At 45.2% G+C, this 22,570-nt stretch overlaps 1 pseudogene across 1 annotated transcript; it reads right to left on the bottom strand.

Moving 5' to 3' along the window:
- Positions 1-466: 466 nt before the first annotated feature.
- On the bottom strand, positions 467-1,135 carry LOC311615381 (EKC/KEOPS complex subunit TP53RK-like; annotated as a pseudogene). Its single transcript has one exon. The product of its transcript is annotated as an EKC/KEOPS complex subunit TP53RK-like (transcript).
- Between the last annotated feature and the right edge of the window lie 21,435 nt (positions 1,136-22,570).

The following is a 22,570-nucleotide window of genomic DNA, read 5'->3' as shown; positions in this document are numbered from 1 at the left end:
CCAGGTTCGATTCTGGTCAAGGGCATGTACCTTGGTTGCAGGCACATTCCCAGTGGGGGGGGTGCGGGGGGCAGCTGGTTGATGTTTCTCTCTCATCGATGTTTCTAACTCTCTCTCTCCCTTCCTCTCTGTAAAAAATCAATAAAATATATATATATTTTTAAAATTAGCCCGCTATATTTGGTCAAACGTTGGCAAGGCCAGATCAAATGGTTTTGCGGGCCTCATACGGCCCCCAGGCAGAGGTTCCCCACCCCTGGTCTAGAACATGGCTTATGTGCCATGGTGAGCTCCTGAGAACAGTTCAGTGCAGGGGATAATGGCACTTAACAAGCATGAACACAGACAGCACTTAAAAATATTTTTTAAATGCTTTTTTTTGGGTGTAATCCATCCTCTTAGCACTTCTTCAAATTTTCACTGGGAGGTAAATAGCGTAACTGTCTCTGGTTGTCACGCCCACTCTTCTACCCGACCATGGACCTCTTTCTTCCTCTCAGGCGCGCTTCATCTAACTTTTTGGCTTGGCCTTTTTGGAGGAGGCGCAGTAGCTCTTCAAAAAGGCTTCAAACACTCTCGGTGTTGGGCTGGGTACTGAGGCAGGCTTTCTCTAGCACGTAGAGCTCAACCCCCTTATCTTCCAGAAGCGCTGAAATGAAACTCAGCCCAAAATCGATGAGCACAATGTCCAGCTGTTCGGGGGGGGGGGGGGGGGGGGGGTGTTTCGGGAGCATGTTCGAGGTGCTGAGATGACCACGAATGAGGTCCTCATCGTGCATTCGAACCAAAACCTGCCCCACGGTCTTGGCTAAGCCAAGGAGACTGTCGGGAGGTTTTCCGGTCTCAATAGCGGACTGAATATAATCTCGAACAGTCACCGAGCCCTCAGTTTCTTCCATGAATAAGCAGTTGGAAGCATAATCCACAAAGAAGACAAAGAAGATATCCCTGCGCGGCGGCAACCGAGCAGCGCCCGGGCCTCCTGCACCGTCCACTGCCGCGCCTCCGGCGCCCAGTGCCTGTAGCCCTTAGGGAAGCGGAACACACGGGCCTTCACCAGCTCCAGGCCGCTCAAGTGGGCCGCGGCCACCGCACTGGCCTCAGGCACCGTTTCCTCTCTCTTCGCTGCAGCCATGGCTGTGCCTCGGCGCCCTTCGGCTCTGCCTGGAGCAAGCACCCACTCTCCTAGCCACGGTATCATACCTCCCTCAGCACTGCCACCTGGAGCCAGGACTTAACTAGGAGAATGTGAGGGGGTCCTGCCTCAGGCAGCGCAGGGGGTGCTGGAGCCACAGCTGTGGTCTCCTCACGCTCGGCCCCAGTCTCACCGGCTCTGGGTCCCTTTCTGGGCCTGTGTTTGGCATGGGGACAGGCTGCCTGCGTCGTGGAAGGCAGGCAGAGGACAGGCGGTGAGGTGTTCCTCATGCTCGGAGGATCCACCCTGTCCCTTCCCACGGGACAGCTGGGGGACTGCCGGGGACTGGGCCTGAGGCTCACGGAGGCGGTGTGGGTGCATTCAGATCCTAAGACGTGGACTCCCCACGTGGCTTTCTGGGGATGAGCAAGATGGCTTTCTGCACATCCAGGTAGTGCCTAGTGGCCAGTCACGGGCTGGTTTCTTGTCTCCTGCAGAAAAAGAAATGTGCATGCTTTCAAAGAGGCAGACAAAGAAGTTACAAGCTTTCTAAAGTAAATGCTTTAGGAAAGGGGAAGTGGGAGTGTCTCCTATGGCAACAGGGAGGTCACACTCGTTCTTGGAGCTGAGGCTTTTTGTTTGGCTCTCTGAGGTCCCTCAGCAAATTTCCTAAACAAAAACTGAAACCCGCACACCTCCTCTGGCATTGCCCTCTGCCCCATGGCCTCGCTGCCCACCGCGTGCAAGTTCAGGTGCGGGAAGCAGAACCAGAAGCAGCCTGACACGTGGGACAGTAGCTCTGAGCGTGGGCTCTGGAGCCAGACTGCAAGGATCAGTCGAAGGCCCTCCCCTTGAGAGCTAGGTGACCTATGATCAATAGCCACCAGCTTCTGGGTCTGGCGACTGGAGATGGTGGAATACCTACCTGGCAACGTTTTCTTAAGACGTAATTCAAGTGGATATAGTTCGAGTGCTTGGAATAAGGACCCATACAAAGTCAGTGTCATGGAAAGCTTAGCATCCATATTTCATTGTTTTGCTGTTGTAGCCATCACTATTTGTTCCAGTTACTGTGGCTGAATAAGAAATCACCCCAGCCGAAACCGGTTTGGCTCAGTGGATAGAGCGTCAGTCTGCGGACTGAAAGGTCCCAGGTTTGATTCTGGTCAGGGGCATGTACATTAGTTGTGGGCACATCCCCGATAGGGGGGTGTGCAAGAGGCAGCTGGTCGATGTTTCTCTCTTATCTACGTTTCTAGCTCTCTATCTCTCTCCCTTCCTCTCTGTAAAAAATCAATAAAATATATTTTTTAAAAAGAAAAAAGAAATCACCCCAAATGTACGTGACTTAAAACAATCACATGCTGTGCACACAGATCAGTCTGTCGGTCAGGACATGGGATAGAGAGGAGTGGCGAGTGTTTGTTGTCTCTGATCCACCATGGCTGAGAAGACTCAGGCAGGTGTGAGCTGAATCCTCTGAGGGCTCCCTCCTCCCTGGTCCTGTTCTGGGATGACTGGGAAGCTCGGGCTCTGTGGACCAGAGCACCTCCCCACAGCCTCTCATGCAGCTTGGCTTCTTCACAGCCTGGCAGCCTCAGGGCGGCCCATCTTCTCCCAGGAAACTCAGGGTTCCCAGAGCACGTAGTCCAGGGAACAATCCAGAAGCAGTACCACCTTCCACGACTCAGCCTTGGTAGTCACAGCATCACTTCCACTGTGCTGCATTGGGACAAGCAGTCACGAACCAGCCTACATTCAAGGATCGGGGACCCAGACACCCCCCCCCACACACACACACACACCTTTCCAGAGGAGACGGCAAAGACATTCGTGCAGCAGGGATCATGGGATAGAGTACTGTTTTGTCCATCACTTGGAATAGACACTCGGCCACACTGTTGTGATAACTGTCATATGCTCGTGTTGAGATATGGTGATGAATCCATTCTCTCCCCTGGAACTAGGAATGTTCATTGTGACGTCAGCGGGTAAGGCTATGGCCTGGGTGGTGTGTGGAGATGCCATGGTCCAGGCAGGAGTTTGAAGGGGCACCCATCTCTTTCTCCACATGGCTCACAGCCCACTGAGTGTGCCGTGAAGCCACAGCCCGTGCATATACAGCCACCTAGTGACAAGGGCCTCCAACTGCACATTTTGTCCTCTTAGAAGTCACAGGAGCCTCTGTAGTTCCACCTGAAAAATCATTCCTATACCAGCAGGAGGTGAGCATGTCATCCCTTCTTTTTTCTTTTTTTTTTTCTTTCTTTTTCTTTTTTTAATATATTTTATTAATTTTTTACAGAGAGGAAGGGAGAGAGATAGAGAGCTAGAAACGTCGATGAGAGAGAAACATCGACCAGCTGCCTCTTGCACACCCCCTACCGGGGATGTGCCTGCAGCCAATGTACATGCCCTTGACAGGAATCGAACCTGGGACCTTTCAGTTCACAGACCGACGCTCTACCACTGAGCCAAACCGGCTTCGGCTCATCCCTTCTTTTTTAAAATATATTTTATTAATTTTTTACAGACAGGAAGAGAGAGGGATAGTCAGAAACATCGAAGAGAGAGAAACATCGATCAGCTGCCTCCTGCACAGCTCCTACTGGGGATGTGCCTACATGCCCTTGACTGGAATCGAACCTGGGACCTTTCAGTCTGCAGGCCGATGCTCTATCCACTGAGCCAAACCGGTTAGGGTGCCATCCCTTCTTGATGACACTCTCTATCAAGGAGCACCCTCAGAAAGTGCGAGGTGGTTTGTGATTAGCAGGTACTTATTGGTCCAGCTGGGGAAAGCCGAGACCCCCATCACACTGCAGGAGAGGGAGGCAGAGAGCCCAGCTGTCACCGTCCCCCGTGGGCAACTGGCACCAAGTGCTCTCTGAGGGCCAGCTCTGGGATTTGGGCAGAGGCTGCCGTGAACCCATTTTTAAAAGTGATGCCGAGACCGGTTTGGCTCAATGGATAGAGCGTCGGCTTGGGGACTGAAGGGTCCCGGGTTCGATTCCAGTCAAGGGCATGTACCTTGGTTGCGGGCATATCCCCAGTAGGGGGTGTGCAAGAGGCAGCTGATCGATGACTCTCTCTCATCGACCTTTCTAGCTCTCTAGCTCTCTCCCTTCTTCTCTGTACAAAATCAATAAAAATTAAAAAAATTAAAAAAAAGTGACACCTGGCTGAAACCAGTTTGGCTCAGTGGTAGAGCGTCGGCCTGCAGACTGAAAGGTCCCGGGCTTGATTCCGGTCAAGGGCATGTACCTTGTTGCGGGCACATCCCCAGTGGAGGATGTGCAAGAGGCAGCTGATCAATGATTCTCGCTCATCGATGTTTCTCTCTCTCCCTCTCTCTTCCTCTCTGTAAAAAAAAAACAAAACCAACAATCAATAAAATATATATTTTTTTAAAAAGTGATGCCTGGATAGACAGTCACTTCTGATGGTCTCCAGACCCGGAAGGAACCTTCTGGCCTCTCCCCAAACTTGCTGATGGGGTTCCTTAGTGCTTGTAGCTAAAGTGTTGAGAAGCCAAGGAAACCCAACTGGAAACATATTCTGAAAGTTATGAAAGTACAATGGTACCCTGTTTCCCCGAAAATAAGACAGTGTCTTATATTAATTTTTTCTCCCAAAGTTGCGCTAGGTCTTATTTTCAGGGGATGTCTCATCTTTCCATGCACTAGGTCTTATTTTCGGAGGATGTCTTATTTTCGGGGAAACACGGTAGTTGTATTCCCAACTCACCCTATCTCTGTCATGAATACAAGGGCACCAGTTCCCTCCCAGTTCTCATGGGGAGACCTGAGGTTGTTTGGGAAGACTTGGAGAACCACAGAGCCCTCCAAAATGTCACCCAGCCGAGAGTTCTGTAAGTCTTGCTACCAGCATTCTGAAGAAATCAGTTTTTTGTGTTTTGTTTTTTCTGTTTGGAAGAACAAATATGCAAGAATAAAATCTGATGGGTATTTATAATTCGGTAAAGATGACATTTCAACTCAGTGGGGAAATATGGGTTAGTCAATAAATGTGTTGGCACACCTGACTAAAACATTGAAGAGAAAATTAGATCCTGATGTCCTTTATCACTGAAATAAATTTCCATAGATTAAAATGTTAAAGTGCTAAAGGATCATGTGAGTGGAAAGGTTTATAATCTTATCATCACTTTTTCATAGGACACAACATCCAGGAAACATCATGAAAAATTGATCACATGAATACATTTACATTTTTATTTATGCGTAGAAAAGGACTGTGAACAAAGTTAAAATGCAGCAATGAGTAGGAAAAGTATTTCCCAATTAGGATAAAGATTTTATATTCTGAACATGTACAGAGTATTTACCGATCAATATGAAAAACATGACTGTCCCAAATAGTTCTCAGATGACGAGATGCCACTGGGCAAATGTCACACACATTATCATTTAATTACAGTAAATTCAAAAGGAAAAGTGCAACTGAGATGTGATTTTGGTGTCACTCTTCATCAAGCATGGAACTGAGATATAATTTTGGTCACTACGTAAAAGATTGGACATATTCTGTGGGAGGTGGAATATAGGGAAATGGTAACTTTCATACATTATTGGTTAGAGTTCAAATTGGTGCAAAATTTAGGAGGCAATTTGGTGATACTTTTATTTTTTTAATATATTTTATTGATTTTTTTGCAGAGAGGAAGGAAGAGAAACAGAGAATTAGAAACATTGATGAGAGAGAAACATCGATCAGCTGCCTCCTGCACACTCCCTACTGGATATGTGCCCGCAACCAAGGTATATGCCTTTGACCGGAATCAAACTGAGACCCTTGAGTCTGCAGGCCGATGCTCTATCCACTGAGCCAAACTAGCTAGCTGTTTACCTATTCTAGGGCTTACCATTCTTGATGTGGCTTCTTACATAAATCCTTGGTTATAAAACTCCTCTTCAGTTAAGTGTTCATAATGGTTATTCTTTTTCAAAAATATATATTTGTATTGATTTCAGAGATGAAAGGAGAGAAAGAGAAACATCAATGATGAGAATCATTGATCGGCTGCCTCCTGCATACCCTCTACTGGGATTGAGCCTGCAACCCGGGCATGTGCCCTTGACTGGAATCAAACCTGGGACCCTTCAGTCAGCAAGCTCTATCCACTGAGCCAAACCAGCTAGGGCCAGGATGATTATTCCTTAATTTAGTTGTATTCCAGTGTGGTCCTGGGAGGAGGTGATGCTTACTCTGCTGCCATCTTGAAAGAACCATACTTTTATTTTTTATGAAAGACTAACCTGTTACTACTCCTAATTAACCATAAGCGGCACATTTCCTTTCTGGAAATTGGTTTAAATCCGATTTTTAATAAAATAAAATAAAATAAAATGTTTATGAAGGTAAAATTTTAAATGTTTATGAAGGTATGGGAAAATATAGAAACAATCTCCTTTTCAGTTCTGACAAAGCTTTCAAGATAATGAAAATCAAGCAGGATTATTAAGAGAAAGATAAATAATCCAAATAAAAGCAACTTACCTATAACACCAGTGAATCAAATCTCTGTACATAGGTAAGTGTCATTAGATGTGACCAGGGCTGTCGTCCTGCACGTGGTGTGCAGCCTTTGCATGGGGCCCTGGAGTCAGAAGCCCCCTCACCTTGTGTGTGGTTCAGTGCTCTGCTGTTGCTATCTGAAATTCTTCATCATTCTATATCTGAGCTTCTGTTATATAAGTGAAGTCTGATGGGAAAATGGAGCTTGTGTGTGAGCAAAGGAGATAGGCTGGTGTCAGCACACAGATGTGCGGGTCTAGGCACAAGGGCACGGAGGAAGTGGGCAGCATGACTGACATTCATGCGACAGTCCTGGGTAACATGGGGCCTTAATGGGTAACATGGGGCCTTAATGGGGTGGGAGGGTGAGGCCTGGACCCAGACTGGTGGTAGTAGGGATATAAATGATATGAAATCTCTGACCCCTTGACCATCCATTTCTATTTACCCGTGAGCTGTTCCACAAGTTGGCCCAGAGTCAGCAGAACAGATTTATGTCCCCCTTTTTGTTCCACATTTCTCCATGTTGTGACTTGTCTCCACCTCTCTACTGAAAGTAAGGACAGAGGAGTGACATGTGAGGGCAAACGAGGAAATGAGGACGATGTGGAGTCCTGGCTGAGTTGTCCATGTAAGTGGTGATACCTGTGGGAGGTAATGAATCCAGAAAGAGGACTGGACCTAGGAAGGGAGAAGATGAGTCAGTGGTGTTCAGTAATGGCTGCTGAAATGACAATGGAGGAGAAGCTGACCGACACATGGCAGAAAAGAAGGGGAGAGATGGGAGAACCAGGAAGATGATCCGAATGAGGAGAGGGGAGAGAGGCTGGACCTCTGAGAGAAGGATTTGCTTCTGCTGAGAGGGAGGTGAGGGTGGTGATGAGACCCCAGAGAGAGGGATAAGGAACAGTGCAGTGCTCAGAGAGGCACGGCAGCCCTTTCTCCACCCCGAACCTCTCCCAGAGAGAAGCAGACACAGGATCTAAGAAATTCTTTTCTTTTTATTTCAAAGGGAGGGAGAGAGGGAGAAGATGATGGAGGGAGGGAGAGAGAAATCGATCTGTTCTTCACTTCATCCATGTGTTTGTTGATTGATTCTTGCGCCTCAACTGGGGCTTGGATGACACTAATCAAAATGAGTTACCTGGGCAAGGTGAGAAGTACTTTAATTTAAAACTGCAACCAACAGCCCTGGCTGGTGTGGCTCAGTTGGTTGGAGCATCATCCTGTATACCGCAAGGTTGTGGGTTTGATTCCCATTCAGGGTACTTACCCGAGTTGCGGGTTTGACCCCAAGTTTGGGGCAGGTCTAATCCCTGGTTGGGGCCCGGTACAGAAAGTAATCAATTGATGTTCTCTGTCACATCAATGTTTCCCTCCCTCCCTCCTCTCTCTCTAAAATCAATAGGAATATCTTCAGGTGAGGATTAAAAGATAATAAGATAAAAAATAAAATTGCAACAAACAGGACAAAAGATGTGCTAAACCTCAGGAAAGAGGGCATAGTGGGCCTATGGGCAAGGAGAACAGGGGAACCCCTGTGGCTCTAAGTCCCGGGTTCGACAGGTACAGCTGCTTCCGTGAGGAGGGTGCAGGGGATTGCTGTCTTCAAACTTAGAAAGAGCAGAGTCAGGGAGGAGCCTCCAGCCAGGGCCAGCCACAGTCCTCCCAGACTGAGACTGTGTGGGAGGGGGGGTGGACCACTCACATCAAAATCTTTGGAATTTGTTGATAAGGGCCTGCATGGTGACTGAAACAGAGAAAAGCATAGCCAGTCACTCCAGGCACCACGATACTGAAGCCCTGCCCCTTGGACCCATGGGTAGGGCCTAACCCAACAATCTGAGCCCCCCTATCCAAACTACCACCACCACCCCTTCACTTGAGTAAAAGGTGGATATGTTTTCTAAATGGGAACACAGGTATGAGCAGTTCTCAAAATGTGGCATGTATCAGGATCATTTAGAACCGGTGAGAACATGTACACTCCCTGCCAAGCAGCGCTTAAAGAGAAAATAAATGTGGTATCTCCAAATGAACAGAAATTCATTGTTGGCAGTGACAAAGTGTAACGCATATAATAAATTTCCACATGGAGACATGATAGAAATGAGAGAGAGAGAGAGAGAGAGAGAGAGAGAGAGAGAGAGAGAGAGAGAGAGAGAGAGAGAGAAGGAGAAGAAGGAGAAGGAGAAGGAGAAGGAGAAGGAGAAAGGAAGGAAGGAGAGAAGAGAAGAGAAGAGAAGAGAAGAGAAGAGAAGAGAAGAGAAGAGAAGAGAAGAGGAGGAGAAGAGGAAAGATGCACAGAAGGTTCCGGGTCCAGGTCTGCCAGAGTCTTCTTCCCAGAGAAACATTGATGCCTGGGCAGCGCCCTACACTCCCAGGCCCATACCACCCCATGTTCTGCACTAGGATGCCCTGGTCTTCCCCTGCCCCAGCCAGAGGTTGGTCATACCAAGTTGGCTTTTCAGTTCATCGATCTCTCTCTGGAGCACAGGACACTAACCCAGGCAGCAGGAGAGAAAGAAATTATTAGTGTATTCTTGCCTCCTTTCTCTGTTCACTCCCTCTCGGGCACCTACCCCACATCCCAAAGCCCAGTGGCTAGACTGAAATAGGACCTCGGGTGGGAAGAAGGTAGCCTCCCTCCACGATGGCGGGAGGGGGACAATATAAGTCTGTTTAACATGGACGTAAACCCGCTGCCCAGACTACAGAGCATTACTTGAGGGCAGTCTTGTGCTCCAGGTGGTGGTTGCTTCTCTTCCTGCGGTGGTAGTTGGATAAGCTGCCCCTGATTACCTGAAAGAGAACACAACATCCAGCTCCCAAGCCCAGGAGAGAAGCAGGAAGGGCCCAGCAGGATGTACGGTGAGGCAGAATTTGCCTCTGTGGACAAATTGCCTCTGCTCTGCCCAGCATTTGTGCCTTTCTCCCCAGGGAGGCCTTCTCAGGAGCCATGGCTTCAGGCCAGCCCTAGTTACTCAGTTTCTCGCGCCTCTCCTCCCCCCTCCCTTCTTCCCACCCCCCCCCCACCCCCTGAGAAGGGGAGAGCCAGAGTTTTCCCTACAAATTCCCCTCCCCAAAAGCCAAACCCTCTAGACTCAACCTGAGGGTGGGGGCACTCTGGACTTGGCTCCTTCGTGGGCTATAGCCAACAGCTGTACATGTTCTGCAACTGGAAAGGTTTTAATCTTAGGGTCTCCACCGCTGTATTCTCCAAAATGCACTGTCAGGCGAGGTCTCGGCCCTCTCCTGTTTGTTGAAATCTAAAACACACATTTCTGACTGGTGAGAGGTGGGTGTGTGTGTGTGTGTGTGTGTGTGTGTGTGTAGGAGCTGGAGTAAGGCAGGGAATAGTTGAGAAATAAAATCTAATTTTAATCCCCTCCTTCTCATCTCCTCCCTCTCCATGCTCCCTCCATCTCAGCCCCTCTTTCTCCACATTCCTCCTTCCCAGCCCCACCTTCACCACGCCCATCCCTCCAAGCCCCGCCTTCACCACGCACCTCCATCCAAGCCCCGCCTTCACCATGCCCCTCCATTCCAGCCCCGCCCTCACCACTCCCCTCCCTCCAAGCCCCGCCCTCACCATGCCCCTCCATTCCAGCCCCGCCCTCGCCACGCCCCTCCATTCCAGCCCCGCCCTCGCCACGCCCCTCCCTCCAAGCCCCGCCCTCACAACGCACCTCCATTCCAGCCCCGCCCTCGCCACGCCCCTCCCTCCAAGCCCCGCCTTCATCAAACCCCTCCATTCCAGCCCCGCCCTCGCCAGGCTCCTCGCTCAAAGCCCCGCCTTCACCATGCCCCTCCCTCCAAGCCCCGTTTTTGCCACGCCCCCTCCATTTCAGCCCCGCCCTCACCACGCCTCCTCCCAGCCCATCTCTGGCCAAAATCAGCATTGGGCACATATTAAGCATTTGATCTTATTAAAATGGCCCCCAACTTGGCATCCTAATGAGAACATCAAAAGACAGAAGGGCAGGTGAAAAGCTGTTTGTGTTGCGGGAATGGATGGGTAAGGGAACGAGGAAGATGGGTTACTCACTTGGCCCATAGGAGCAGCCTCTTTATTTAGGTTGGTATCTTCCTGGGCCACCAGTTCGGACTCCCTCGGCCTACTCACCGCTGATTTATTTCTGGAATTGTGCTTGGGCTGTTTGGACCCAAAAGGGGCCAAGGGATAATTCTTAATGATTCCAAACATTGGAGGTGGAGGGCCAGAGATTGGAGGGAAGGCTGCTGGTGTCGGGGGACCTCCCGAGATACAGGCCTGAGATTTTCTCCCCAGGACAATTTTTGAGACACAGCCAACTCGAGATTTCTTCTCCTGGGGTTCCTTCTTCCTAGGTGTAGATCGAAGCAGGAGGCTAGGCCTGTCCGGTCTCTTCCCGCTGACTATGCTTGGCATTTTCTTAGCTGATAACTTGTTGGGAAAAGAGAGAAAGTCTCTAGCAGACTGCCTTTGTATGATTACAGTTGATGTGTGACGAATGGAGGATAGGAGGGCACCTGGCCCACCAAGGACACGCTTTCTGGACATTTTTAAAGAACCTTTGAAGCCACTGGGCTTGGCTTGGCTTCCTCCTTTGAAGAAAATGCTTACCCTCATTAGCTGTGCCTCAAGGGATTCATCCGATGACACGTCAGAGGATTCTGGATCTGTGGGTGGCGGGTTGGGTGAGGACGGCTCCTGGAGACCCATAGTGATAATCAGATTTATTTTAGTCACTCTCTTTTAGTTTTCAAGGCACCGCCCACCTCCCTCCATTAACCCATAGGGACCCCTTCAGCCAGGCCATCACCGCCTCCAACATCCCAACATCCCCGACACACACTCGGGGTGTTCTCTCCTCCCACTCCTTAGAAACCGCCACCCAGGAAGTCCTCGTTCCCACCATTTCGAGCCCTACAGTCTGGCTCAAGATGTCCTCCAGAGTAGACACCTCATCCTTAAGAGGGGAACTCATGGGCACAGAATTGGCAGCCAGGCAGGAAAGCCCTGCCTGTCACCGCCTCCAGATCTCAAAACCTTTGGGAGTGGTTTCGAAGCTCCGGAAACTGAAGAGCAGTGCGCACATCTACACAGCCCACCAATCAGCATGCACAACATGGAGTCCTTTGAGGACTCCCGCCAATGAGGGCCGAGGGCGGGACTCTGCGTTGCTGGGAGATCAGCCTTAGCAGCGGTGATTGTTGGGGGAGGGGAGCTGAGTGCCAGGTTCCATAGCTCTGGCCCCGCCTCCTCGCGTGCCTCTGCTTCTGAGTTCTGAGCCTCAGTTTCTCACTCTCAAACTTGAGGTAGCAAGTTTTAGTCCTCCTGGGTTTGTAAGGACTAAATATAGTGATGAATGGGAAGCATTCTAGGCCAGAAAATCGCAAGTCTCTATTCCCAAAGGAGACTAACAGCCTATTAGGCAAAGGGCCAAAGGACTCAGACAGTAGGCAGGGTTGGAAAGCTTTGCTGTAGAAGTGTCAAATATAATATAAATGGAGTCACTTTAAAATGGAGTCTCCAATAAATAAAATAAAAGAATAAAAAATAAAAGAATAAAATAAAATAGAATAATAAAAATTAAATTAAATTAAAAATAAATAAAATAAAATAATAAAATAAAATAAATAAAGTAAAACAATAAAATAAAATAATAATAAAAATAAAATAGAATAGAATAATAAAAATAAAATAAAATAATAATAAATAAATAATAAATAAAATAAAATAATAAAATAAAATAAATAAAGTAAAACAATAAAATAAATAAAATAAAATAATAAAATAAAATAAAATAAATAAAACAATAAAAAATAAAATATGAAATAAAATAAATTAAATACTAAAATAAAATAAAAATAAAATCATAAAAAATAAAATAACAAAATAATAATAAAAAATAAATAAAATAAAATAAAATAATGATATAATAAAATAAAATAGAATAATAAAACAGAATAATAAAATAATAAAAAATTAAGAATAAATTAAAAATAAATAAAATAAAATAAAATAATAAAACAAATAAAGTAAAACAATAAAATTAATAAAATAAAATATAAAATAATAAAATAAAATAAAGTAAAATAATAAAAATAAAATAAAATATAAAATAAATTAAATTAAAAATAAAATAATAAAACAAAATAATAAAAATAAATTAAATAATTTAAATAAAATAATAAAATAATAAAATAATAGAAAATAAATTAAATTTAAAAATAAAATAAAATAAAACGAGTAAATAAAATAAAATAAGTAAAATAATAAAATAAAATTAGATAAATAATAAAATAAAATAAATAAAGTAAGACAAAAAATAAAATAAAATAAAAAATAAAATAAATTAGATAATAAATAATAAAATGGAGTCTCCTTGTCAGTCTTTTGCCTCAAACCTTTAGAATATCAAAACAGGGTAAAAATTACCTTTGGGCTGGGCCTAGGGAAACCTTATGTCCCAAAGAACTGTTTGCAAAGATAACAAGAAAGCAGGTACTATGACTACTGGACTGAAATGTTAAAACATCATTAAGCATAAACATCACTATGTTTTGTTATCTGCACCAATAGAAATACTGCCTTTCTGTGGATGTAACTGTTCCCGGCCTTTCTCAGAAAGACCATCTTCCCTTGACTCCCAATCGGAACACTATTTGCCTGAATCAGTGCTTCCCCGAATAGCTATTCTTTTGGCCTCAAATAAATGTTATTTGCCTCTTATGTGTAGGTTAACACAGGAAAGCTGCCCTGGCCAGCATGTAGACTAATCTGCTCTAACACAATTTACTGGCCGGCTACATTCAGGCCAGAGGCCATAGTTTATGGAGCCCTGACTTAAATCAAAAGGGAGAGAACTCCAGTGCTCACCATTGATCATCAGGAGACGCAAACTAAAATGGCAAATCATTTTTCCCTCACCAGACTTGCAAAACTTCCCAAGGTTGGTGGGCATGTGAAGTGGGACAGGCAGTTGGCAAAGTAACTGGGACGAATCTATGAAATTATGCATCAAATTATACAACATTCGCTCAGGCTCCTGGCACTCTTCTATATGCTGTAGATAAATATTAACTAAGCCCTAAACTAGTGCTATGATTGAAGTATGTACTATTATGTCCATGTATAGGTGAGGAAACAGACACAGAGAGGGGCTGCTGCTTGCCCAGGGTCATTTAGCTTGTGAATCATATCAGCAGAAGGGTTGGACCAAGGCCTTGGCTTGAACTGAGAATATTACAACTTCAGATGTCAATTCTGGCCCAATCGGTATCGCTCAGTGGTTGTGTCAACCTGTGAACCAAGAGGTCACGGTTCGATTCCTAGTCAGGGCACATGCCCAGGTTATGGGCTCTATCCCCAGTGTGGGGTGTGCAGGAGGCAGCCGATCAATGATTCTCTCTCATCACTGATGTTTCTGTCTCTCTGTCCCACTCCCTTCCTCTTTTAAATCAATAAAATTCATTTTTTTAAATGCCCATCTATCTGTGACCCAGCACACCCATTACTGATACATCTCCTAGAGACACGCATGTAAATGATATGTATAAGGACATATGCCCAAGGATGCTGGTGATAGGAAAAATTAGGAACAATCTCAAGTCCCATCAGTAAGGAAATGGATGAATGCAATGGGGCATATTCACCCATTAGATTAAAATGCAGCGGAGACAAGGAACGAATGAGGCTGTGTAACTAACTAGATTTCAAACGCATTGTTGTTACTGGTGTCTGGGGTTCTTGGGAACTCCCAAAATTGAAACCAAGAGAGCTCAACACACACACACACACACACACACACACACACACACACACACTACTCAGGCAAGACCTTTATTACAAAGCTCATGTGCCAGTCGCAGGGAAACAGTGTCCGAAGAGAGGAAAAATGGCTGCCCCTCTCTGATCAAAAGCCAGGGGAACAGTTTTAAAGAAGCTGAGGTGGGAAAGATGACATCTAAGTATGTAAAGGTGGGAGCTCTTAGGCGCTTGTGCAGTGAAACTACATGCTTCTTCATGCGTTGTATGTCTCATGAGCATGTTAAATCTCCACCTAAGGGTGTGTTTTTTTAGCATTCGGATGAGGAAGGGTTACCGAAGGGACAGTCTTTCTTGTTAGCTTGAATGTGTGAGCGAAGGGAAGACAGTTTCAGTCTAGCAGCTAATTGGCTGTACGAGGGGAAAGCTTTGGGGCAATTAACGGGTTCCTGCTTCCTGCCAGCTGGGTCTAGGGAGTGAGCCTGCCCAGCTCATTGTGATGACTGTACCGGAAGGCGCAAAATGAGACAGTAAGCTACAATTTGTAAATGAAAAATCCCCCTACAAGTCTTGTATGCTGTTTGTGGATACATATATGTAAGCAAACATTTTTTTTTCATTCAGACCTGAGGATATTTTCCCCATTGATTTTCAGACAGAGTGGGAGGGAGGAGAGAGAGAGAGAGAGAGAGAGAGAGAGAGAGAGAGAGAGAGAGAGAGAGAGAGAGAGAGAAGAGACATATCGATTGGTTGCTTCCCATATGTGCCCCAACTGACGCACAACAGAGATACCTGCCCTTGGCCGGAAATCGAACACGCCAGTCTTTCATCAGAAAGCCGTCGCTCTAGCCATTGAAACCAGCAATGGCAGCAAACACATTTTTTAAAGTTATAGAAGGGCACACACCAAACATCTAATGCTGGGTGGGAGACAACAAGGGGTGGAGTGGGGTGAAAATGCCAGTTGTTTGTCATATTTCCCCGTGAACCTTCTGGTTCCCAGCTTACCGGAGCAAGGTGTCCTGACATCAGAGGAGTGTCCAGTCTAATTAGCATATTACGCTTTTATTATTATAGAAACATATACAGATATCTGTGTTTTATTTATATATGTACCTGTAATATATATTTCAGAGTTGCTATAACATATTTCCACAAACAGAGTGGCTTGAAACAACAGAAATTCATCCTCTCCTATTTCTGGAAGTCTGAAATCCAGGTGCTTGCAGGGCCATGCTCCCTCCAGAAGCTCTGGGGAGGACTCTTGCTTGCTCCTTCCAACTTCTGGTGGCTTCAGGGGTCCACTGGCTTGTAGCTGAATAACTTGAATCTCTGCCTCCACCTTCACATGGCTTCGCCTCTTCTATCTCTTATAAGGACACTTACTGGATTTAGGGCTACCTGGCTGATCCAGGATGATCCCATCTCAACCTCTTTACTTGAATTACATTGGCAAAGACCCTATTTCCAAGTAAGGACCTAGTCACAGGTTCGGGGACATTATCCTTTGTGTGTGTGGGGGGGGGGGGCTATCATTCAACTGAGATAGATAGATAGATAGATAGATAGATAGATAGATAGATAGGTATTCCCACCTAGACCTATTTCTCCTTCCCCACAAAGTGGATGATGATGTGTACCACTCATAGTTCTGCCCTTTAATAAGATCTTCCCTTTCCACTATTTCTTTTTGTTTAAAATATTTTTATTGACTTCAGAGAGGAAGGGAGAAGGAGAGGGAAAGATAAACATCAATGATGAGAGAGAATCATTGATCAAGGAACCACACTGGAGACTGAACTCGAAACCTGGGCATGTGCCATGACTGGGAATCAAATGGTGACCTTCTGATTCATAAATTGGCACTCATCCACTGAACCATGCCGGTCAGGCCCTACTGTTTCTTAAGGGTCACCTGGGGTGTGACTAGAATGCAGCTGCCATCGCTCCGTGCTTGTACCCAGACACTGAGCCAACGATCCATAAACAAAGCTTGGATGTTTTCCTCCTCCTTCAGATGGTCATACTTCATTGTCTTTGATTCACTGTCTTCATCAAGGTGGGCAGAGTGCAGTTTCATGGTTTTTACCTTCCTCACTGTGATAGCTCTCCTAATATTGGGAAGGGTGCAGGGGAAAGCTCCGCATGTATGCAGTGGGAGTCTGCTAAAAGTGGAGATTGATATCTTGTTCGTGTGTGGGTATTTTCAGAGCTGTCAGGCTCTCCTGTAGCAGTGTGTGCAGAGGGCAAAGCCCCTTCCAACTGAGAGCCACCTCCCCAACTCTTGGGCCACCCAAATGTTTGCTGTTTATGGCTAGCTAAACTGCCCTCCGAAAGTTTGTGCCAATTTATATGCCCTGCATGGTATTTCCCCAAACTCTCACCAACACTGTACCCCCCCCTTTTTTTTGTTGATATGGTCAATGAAAGGCGATATTTTTGCTGTTGCTTTAAGTGTGAATGTTTAATTTTTTCCCCCTGAATTGCATGTTTGTGTTCTTTGGCCATTTTCTTAATGGAAGATTGACCGTCTTTCTTAATGACGTGCAAGAGGTTTTATATATAAAGACTATTTTTTTCCCCCAAGTTGAATACTGGTTACATTTATTATTTTTATTATTTTTATTATTTTTTATTATTTTTTATTAAGGTATTATATGTGTACATATCTTACCATTGCCCCCCCTATATAAAGACTATTGATGATTTCTGTTATGTATGTTGCAAAAATTGCTCCTCGTGTGTAACTTGCATTTTATTTTTATTTAAGATGCATGTGACATGCTGTAGTTTTATATTTTGTTTGTCATCAAATCTCTATTCTTGCAGGCTTTCTTCCATTATTCAGATGCTTTGCAAAAACGTTTCCCATTTTAGAAGTGTCAATCACAAATGCAAAGTTGCCAGGGTGGCTAAAGCCCTATTTCTGGAAGTCTGAAATGGTGCTGTTGTGTGATCGAGGAATCAGGACTTGGCCCCAAAATTTACTGTCTTGAAAGCAGTTTTCACATCCTCATTTCTCATGGTGTAGGCGAGGGGACTTAGCATTGGAGTCACTGCTGCATAAACTATAGAGACAATTTTGCATCCATCTTAAGACTATTTGGTCTGGGGTCTCATATAAATATATTTTAATGTCCTAAAGTAAGTGTTGAACATAGCCAGGTAAGAGCCACATGTGGAAAAGGAATCTTTTGACTGTGCTCCTAACTACTGTACTGCAATGTATAATCAATAAGTCTCCAGATGTGTACCTCCATCTGGGTATTTGCCATCACCTTAAATACCACTTCACCAATGTCAAGCTCATTCCTATGCCCTACTCCCCTCTCAGTCAATGCCATTTTCAACTTTGCAATTTATTAGTGTCTGGCACATATGTTAGATCCCTTCTTCAATTTACCCTCCATATATCATCAGTCAAAAAGCTCTGTTAACCTGTCCATTTAATTGAATAAGCATTTACAGACACCTGTTGTGGACTGGGCATTGAGAAGAATATTCCTTTATAATATCTCTCATATCTATAAATTCTTCTTTATTCTGATGTCTTTAGAGTCCAGGAATTTACCACCTTACACCAAGACTTACTACTAACAATCTCCCGGACACAGTCTCTGTGCTCAGGGGATTCCCTAGCTGATGAGAGTAACAGAAAAGGAAGCAGGCTAGTTATTATAATACAATTTGATATGTAGCATATTGGGGGAGACTCAATGTCAAAAAAAAAAAATCCAGGAAGGGTGCTTTTGACTGTTTCTTCCCAATTCTGATCAGAGAAGAAGTGACATCTCAGCAAAGATATTAAGAGTGAGTGAGAACTAGTCAGTCAGTTCCTTCTACAACAAGTCGGAGATTAGGAGGGAAGAGAGCAGAAACAAAGGCCAATACATCAGTCTCTGCTGACCATCCATGGAGTGAAAAAATCTGACCATCTCAAGTTCGGATGAGGAGGAGTAGAGAGAGGGAGGCACCAAAGTTGAAAGAACTAACTCGATTCATAACTAGCTCAACTCAGTTACCACAGACAGATGCATGTGGTTAGAGCACATCTTTTCTACATCTTCTGGGACTTGGCAGAGGTTCAGACTCTTGCATCTCACCCCAGGCCTATTGAGTCAGAAACTCTGAGGGTAGAGCCTAGCAATGGGGGAGCAGAGACCTGCAGGGGATGGTGTTCTGGTGCCTCTAAAGTTTGAGAACCACTGGCTTCAAGTACAGCTTGCTCATTTCCTGGTGGCTCTCAACTTTTGTCCCGAAGCAAAAATGAGAGAAGAAACAGACATAGACAACTTTTCAGATGTTTAATAACTGTAGGGTCCTAAAGTCAGAATGAGAAAGAGTATTCGCTTTAGTCCTAGAGAAACCAGCCTGCCCCCTATCCCTCCTCTGTACCCAAGTCTTCAGACAGCCAGGTTTTGTAAAGGAAATGAGCCCTCCTTGCTGTTCCCCAGGGCTGTTAAGCCACACTTCTGTCATGTGACTCCAGCTTTTCACATTTCTCAGTTTCATTTCCCACATGAAGCTTTCATGGCATTGGATACTAAAAATAATGAGAGGTCGTAGAAGCAGTTTCCATCTTTGCCCCTTGGATCCAGCAGTGAGGAACTCACAGAGGAGGGGGCACACCTCAATAGACTTCAAGTAGTTTTACTTACTCCCCTCCAAAAGTTTTGTGAAACTATGTCTCTCACACACACACACACACACACACACACACACACACACACACACAAACACACACACATTTTTAAACTAGTATTTGGAAATTTTCATAAGTTTAGATAGCTGGAAAGGTTTTATTTCTGGCTTACTGTAAATATTCACAATTTTAAACTATCCCTGCCTGCATTTTCCTTGAGAAAGCTTTATTTAGCCTCAGTGATGTGCCCACACGGACTTGAAGAACAGGCACTAAGACCACACAACCTTTCAAAAGCCACTGATGGGGCTTGTTTCACAGCCAGCTCCTGGGGAAGATGGTGTTGCCATGTTGTAAGGCACAAAACAGGCTAGTCATTTTAGAAGGTGGTCACTTCTTTTCTTTTAATATATTTTTATTGATTTCAGAGAGTAAGGGAGAGGGAGAGAGAGAGAATCATCAGTGATGAGAATAATTGACTGGCTGCCTCCTGCACCATCCACACTGGGGATCAAGCCCACAACCAGGGCATGCATGTGCCCTGACTAGGAATCGAACTGTGACCTCCTGGTTCACAGGTTGACACTCAACCACTGAGCAACACTGGCCGGGCTAGGTGATCACCTCATATTGCCATTAGGCCAACTTCCACCTTATCTTCTGTTGTGGGGACTCCCTCTGGAGGACTAAAGAAAGTAGCTTCTTCACTCAAAGGTATCCTGTGTCACTGAGACATTTGGCAACATCATCCCCAAGGAAAAGACCCTGATATGTTTCATGAGAACGCCATAGGTGGCATGTATTTCTAAACATGGCATTCCAGCCTCCAGGCATAGGATGGAATCATGACTAAATTGTATCTGTGAGAGGGGCTGAGCAGCTGGCTCAAATCAGCCAGGGTTCTCCCAGCTCAGTAGCCAGGTCTAATTGACTAAAGGGGCCAAATTCTCAGTGATGATGGTGGAGAAAATGAAAAAGAGGGCCCCTTTCTGCTCTCACTTTGAGCCAAATTTCGTTTTCTTGAGATTTGCTTTGGTATGAACATAACGGTATTTTTGTAACCCTTCTCTTGTCAAGTCATAACATGTTTGCCTGATTCCAACCATGATGTTTTCACTTACCAAAAATGTTGACTTCTATTTTAGCTGGAAGATGGAAAAAAATATGGTCACTGCTTAGTCAGTGCTTTGCTTCACACAGAGGTCAGCAGACCTAATCAGTAGTGACTTGAAGGGCTCCAGGGTAAGGCATTAAAATTAAATAACCTTAAAGATCTAAGGGCTATACATATGGATTATTCCCTGATAACTTTTTTTCAGGGACTGGGTGTAGGCAATGTGAATGAACATGTGAGTGGAGGTGAGTACTTCTTGTTTCCCTGGGGTGTAGACTAAATGTCACTTCTTTTTTAAATAACGATCAACATTTCCTGACTAGCTGGTCCCCAGATTCTGAGGTCCACCTGGGACAAGTGCAAAGGACATCCCTCAAGGCACAAGTTGCCAAGGACTTTAGCGTCCTCAGTTACCCTACGACCTTCAGCTTCTATCCATTGCCCACAATTTAGGATTGCAGTGATGTCAGGATAGGTAATAAGAAAGCCCAGCCTTCTGCCCAGCCAGTGTTGCTCAGTGGTTATGCATAGATTTATGAACCAGGAGGTCACAGTGCAGTTCCTGGTCAGGGCACATGCCCAGGTTTCAGGTTTGATCCCCAGTGTGGGGTGTGCAGGAGGCAGCCAATCAATGATTCTCTCTCATCATTGATGTTTCTATCTCTCACTCCCTCTCCCTTCCTCTCTGAAATAAAGTTTAAAAATATTTTAAAATAAGAAAATCCAGTTGTTGTTGTTGTTGTTGTTGTTGTTTTTGCTAAGGACACACAAAGGCCAACACTCTAGGAAGAGAGAGAGACACCTCCTGCAGGGGTCTTCAAACTACGGCCCGCGGGCCACATGCGGCCTGCAGAGGTTTTGGGGGCAGTGAGCGCAGCCGAGGTGTTACAGTAGGAATTAGTAGTTCATATAGTCCGGCCCTCCAGCTCTCTGAGGGACTGTGATCTGGCCCCCACTTTAAAAAGTTTGAGGACCTCTGTTAGAGTCATGTGGTTTACAGCGTAACTCAGGAAAATAATCCCAATTTTCCAATCCACAGTCAAACTGGAGAGGAGAGAGCTTACTTGGGGGTTACCTCTGTCGCCCTTATTAATCAGAGAGAGAGAGAGAGTCTTAGAAAATACAAAATGATCTTGGCAAGAAAAACCTCAGGGAAAATAATTAGAGGTATATGCCAACCACATTGCTGAAGTTGTTAGTAACCTCTATGGGTAGCCTCAATTATAAATGTGGCCTTGATGGGACAAACAGATTGACCCTTTGTTCCAAAGAGTGACAACAAATAACAAGTTCATGCTGCAACCTCACAGCCCAACACCTGAGACTTCTGCACTCATTGTCCAAAGCTGCATTTCAGATCCTTTGAAGAATGAGTGACTCAAAGAATTATTGTCCAGACACTAGAATTATTAGCCCGACAGCCATCATTTACTATGCCTCTCTCCTGTGCCAGAGTCTATGCACGAGTTACAGACTAATAAGGGACCAAACACAGACCCTTGTGGTACATAAGAATTGAGCATCAGTCTGCATAGAATGGAAACCGAGAGCAAGACTTGACTGAGGGGTAGACTTGAGTTGAAGTTTCAAGCTCAACTCCACCCCTTCCTGGCTGTGTGATTTGAGCTGAGCTGTAATACTTAATCTAGTCTTTAGATTTTCCTTCCATTGACATGGGACAAATACTAGTTATCTCATCACATTGTTTGGAGGAATGCCAAGAGAATATATGTATAACTAACTGGTCTGTAAATACAAGTGTTCATTCAGGAAAAAGCCCAGCATTTTCCTACCCACCCTAGCAGGACATTTACATCAGAACACACTGGCATCATATCAGCACCAGCCAGTTGAGCATCAGTCATCTCGGCCTGTGAAGTCCCTTTGTCTCTCCCCTGGTGCCAAGGTGGAGAAAGACCTCAGACGTGTTTCCCATGAATGTTGAATGTTCAACACGTTCAGATGAGCAGAGAGATGGCTGAGTCTAAACCAAACTGGACAGCCCTGTGGTCGGGAGTCAGACATGATACCATAGTTACTGGGGATCAGATGTGATGATGATGTACAACTCAGGAGTTTTCTACCATGATTAGTGTTCTTAGATGCATGGTGGTGATAGAGCTGCGCTGATGAAAAGCATGTTTCCACTGACATTAACAGAGGGTGCTGAAAGTCAGGTGATGGTGCAGAGCCAGGAGTTAGGGATGCTGGCACTCAAAGGTTTTTCATTAATGGCACTTTATATATGTATTTTATTGCTTTTTTACAGAGAGGAAGGGAGAGATAGAGAGCTAGAAACATCGATGAGAGACAAACATCGACCAGCTGCCTCTTGCACACCCCCTACCGGGGATGTGCCCGCAACCATTTACATGCCCTTGACCGGAA

The sequence above is a fragment of the Pipistrellus hanaki genome (genome assembly GCF_964339955.1).
Source record: "Pipistrellus hanaki genome assembly, chromosome: X".
Classification (NCBI taxonomy): Eukaryota; Metazoa; Chordata; class Mammalia; order Chiroptera; family Vespertilionidae; genus Pipistrellus; species Pipistrellus hanaki.
This window is presented reverse-complemented; position numbering and strand designations above follow the sequence as displayed.